Genomic DNA, 4,290 nt, shown 5'->3' on the forward strand with positions numbered 1-4,290 from the left:
TCTGTATCTAACCCGTGCTGTACCTGCCCTGGGAGTGTTTGATGGGACAGTGTAGAGGGAGCTTTACTCTGTATCTAACCCGTGCAGTACCCGGTCTGGGAGTGTTTGATGGGACAGTGCAGAGGGAGCTTTACTCTGTAACTAACCCGTGCTGTACCTGCCCTGGGAGTGTTTGATGGGACAGTGTAGAAGGAGCTTTTCTCTGTATCTAACCCGTGTTGTACCTGCCCTGGGAGCGTTTGATGCGATAGTGTCGAGGGAGCTTTACTGTGTATCTAACCCGTGCCGTACCTGCCCTGGGAGTCTTTGATGGGACAGTGGAGAGGGAGCTTTACTCTGTATCTAACCCGTGCTGTACCTGATCTGGGAGTCTTTGATGGGACAGTGCAGAGGGAGCTTTACTCTGTATCTAACCCGTGCTGTACCTGCCCTGGGAGTGTTTGAATGGACAGTGTAGAGGGAGCTTTACTCTGTATCTAACCCATGCTGTACGTGCCCTGGGAGTGTTTGATGGGACAGTGCAGAGAGAGCTTTACTCTGTATCTAACCCGTGCTGTTGCTGCCCTGGGAGTGTTTGATGGGACAGAGTAGAGGGAGCTTTACTCTGTATCTAACCCGTGGTGTACCTGTCCTGGGAGTGTTTGATGGGGACAGTATAGAGGGAGCTTTACTCTGTATCTAACCCGTGCTGGACATGCCCTGGGAGTGGTTGATGGGACAGAGTAGAGGGAGATTTACTCTGTATCTAACCAGTGCTGTACCTGCCCTGGGAGTGTTTGATGGGAGAGTGTAGAGGGAGCTTTTCATCTGTATCTAACCCGTGCTGTACCTGCCCTGGGAGTGTTTGATGGGACAGTGTAGAAGGAGCTTTACTCTGTATCTAACCCGTGTTGTACCTGCCCTGGGAGCGTTTGATGGGATAGTGTAGAGGGAGCTTTACTCTGTATCTAACCCGTGCTGTACCTGCCCTGGGAGTGTTTGATGGGACAGTGTGGAGGGAGCTTCACTCTGTATCTATCCCGTTCTATACCTGCCCTGGGAGTATTTGATGGGACAGTGTAGAGGGAGCTTTACTCTGTATCTAACCCGTGCTTTACCTGCGCCGGGAGTGTCTGATGGGACAGTGCAGAGGGAGCTTTACTCTGTATCTAACCCGTGCTGTACCTGCCCTGGGAGTGTTTGATGGGACAGTGTAGAGGGAGCTTTACTCTCTATTTAACCTGTGCTGTACCTGCCCCGGGAGTGTTTGATGGGATAGTGTAGAGAGAGCTTTTCTCTGTATCTAACCCGCGCTGTACCTGCCCCGGGAGTGTTTGATGCGACAGTGCAGAGGGAGCTTTACACTGTATCTAACCCGTGCTGCACCTGCCCCTGGAGTGTTTGATGGGGCAGTGTCGAGGGAGCTTTACTCTGTATCTAACCCGTGCAGTACCCGGTCTGGGAGTGTTTGATGGGACAGTGTAGAGGGAGCTTTACTCTGTATCTGACCCGTGCAGTACCCGGTCTGGGAGTGTTTGATGGGACAGTGTACAGGGAGCTTTACTCTGTATCTAACTCGTGGTGTACCTGCCCTGGGAGTGTTTGATGGGACAGTGTAGAGGGAGATTTACTCTGTACCTAACCCATGTTGTACCTGCCCTGGGAGTGTTTGATGGGACAGTGTAGAGGGAGCTTTACTCTGTATCTAACCCGTGCTGTACCTGCCCTGGGAGTGTTTGAATGGACAGTGCAGAGGGAGCTTTACTCTGTATCCAACCCATGCTGAACCTGCCCTGGGAGTGTTTGATGGGACAGTGCAGAGGGAGCATTTCTCTGTATCTAACCCGCGCTGTCCCTGCCCCGGGAGTGTTTGATGGGATAGTGTAGAGGGAGCATTTCTCTGTATCTAACCCGCGCTGTACCTGCCCCGGGAGTGTTTGGTGCACAGTGTAGAGGGAGCTTTACCCTGTATCTAACCCGTGCTGTACCTGCCCCGGGAGTGTTTGATGGGACAGTGTAGAGGGAGCTTTCCTCTGTATCTAACTCGTGCTGTACCTGCCCTGGGAGTGTTTGATGGGACAGTGTAGAGGGAACATTCCTCTGTATCTAACCCGTGCTGTACCTGTCCCGGGAGTGTTTGATGGGATAGTGTAGAGGGAGCTTTTCTCTGTATCTAACCCGTGATGTACCTGCCCCGGGAGTGTTTGATGGGAGAGTGTAGAGGGAGCTTTCCTCTGTATCTAACCCGTGCTGTACCTGCCCCGGGAGTGTTTGATGGGATAGTGTCGAGGGAGCTTTTCTCTGTATCTAACCCGCGCTGTACCTGCCCCGGGAGTGTTTGATGCAACAGTGTAGAGGGAGCTTTACTCTGTATCTAACCCATGCTGTACCTGCCCCGGGAGTGTTTGATGGGACAGTGTAGAGGGAGCTTTACTCTGTATCAAACCCGTGCAGTACCCGGTCTGGGAGTGTTTGATGGGACAGTGTAGAGGGAGCTTTACTCTGTAACTAACCCGTGCTGTACCTGCCCTGGGAGTGTTTGATGGGACAGTGGAGAGGGAGCTTTACTCTGTATCTAACTCGTGGTGTACCTGCCCTGGGAGTGTTTGATGGACAGTGTCGAGGGAGATTTACTCTGTATCAAACCCGTGCTATACCTGCCCTGGGAGTGTTTGATGGGACAGTGCAGAGGGAGCTTTACTCTGTATCTAACCCGTGCTGTACCTGACCTGGGAGTCTTTGATGGGACAGTGCAGAGGGAGCTTTACTCTGTATCTAACCCGTGCTGTACCTGCCCTGGGAGTGTTTGAATGGACAGTGTAGAGGGAGCTTTACTCTGTATCTAACGCATGCTGTACGTGCCCTGGGAGTGTTTGATGGGACAGTGTAGAGGGAGCTTTACTCTGTATCTAACCCGTGGTGTACCTGTCCTGGGAGTGTTTGATGGGACAGTGTAGAGGGGTCTTTACTCTGTATCTAACCTGTGCTGTACCTGCCCTGGGAGTGTTTGATGGGACAGTGTAGAGGGAGCTTTACTCTGTATCTAACCCGTGTTGTACCTGCCCTGGGAGCGTTTGATGGGATAGTGTAGAAGGGTCTTTACTCTGTATCTAACCTGTGCTGTACCTGCCCTGGGAGTGTTTGATGGGACAGTGCAGAGGGTGCTTTATTCTGTATCTAACCCGTGCTGTACCTGCCCCGGGAGTGTTTGATGGGATAGTGTAGAGGGAGCTTTTCTCTGTATCTAACCCGCGCTGTACCTGCCCCGGGAGTGTTTGGTGCGACAGTGTAGAGGGAGCTTTACTCTGTATCTAACCCGTGCTGTACCTGCCCCGGGAGTGTTTGATGGGACAGTGTAGAGGGAGCTTTACTCTGTATCTAACCCGTGCAGTACCTGCCCTGGGAGTGTTTGATGGGACAGTGTAGAGGGAGCTTTACTCTGTATCTAACCCGTGCTGTACCCGGTCTGGGAGTGTTTGATGGGGCAGTGTAGAGGGAGCTTTACTCTGTATCTAACCCGTGCTGTACCTGCCTGTAATGATATCAGCAAATAGAGATGGTATTTGCCTGTTTGATCATGATGCCTTATCAACATGTTTGCATGTGTTGATTGCTTGTGCCTGACCAGCAGAGGGCATGTGACCGAGACTAGCAAGGCAGTTTAGTTTAGTTTCAGTCTCGTTCTAGATGCATCACTAGCATGGTGTCTCCTGAATGCTGTATGAAGAGTTGAACAGACTTTAGATTAAAAGACATTCTCTTTCATAAATGTCTCGTCATTGAACCCACAAAGAAATCAATACACTGCCCTGGGAGTGTTTGATGGGAAAGTGTAGACGGAGCTTTACTCTGTATCTAACTCGTGGTGTACCTGCCCTGGGAGTGTTTGATGGGACAGTGTAGAGGGAGCTTTACTCTGTATCTAACTCGTGGTGTACCTGCCCTGGGAGTGTTTGATGGGACAGTGGAGAGGGAGCTTTACTCTGTACCTCACCCATGTTGTACCTGCCCTGTGATTGTTTGATGGGTCAGTGTAGAGGGAGATTTGCTCTGTATCTAACCAGTGCTGTACCTGCCCTGAGAGTGTTTGATGGGACAGAGTAGAGGGAGATTTACTCTGTACCTAACCCATGTTGTACCTGCCCTGGGAGTGTTTGATGGGACAGTGTAGAGGGAGCTTTACTCTGTATCTAACCCGTGCTGTACCTGCCCTGGGAGTGTTTGAATGGACAGTGCAGAGGGAGCTTTACTCTGTATCTAACCCATGCTGAACGTGCCCTGGGAGTGTTTGATGGGACAGTGCAGAGGGAG

Source organism: Somniosus microcephalus, chromosome 21 (genome assembly GCF_052327205.1).
Source record: "Somniosus microcephalus isolate GS21.2 chromosome 21, FLI_Smic_1.0, whole genome shotgun sequence".
NCBI lineage: Eukaryota > Metazoa > Chordata > Chondrichthyes > Squaliformes > Somniosidae > Somniosus > Somniosus microcephalus.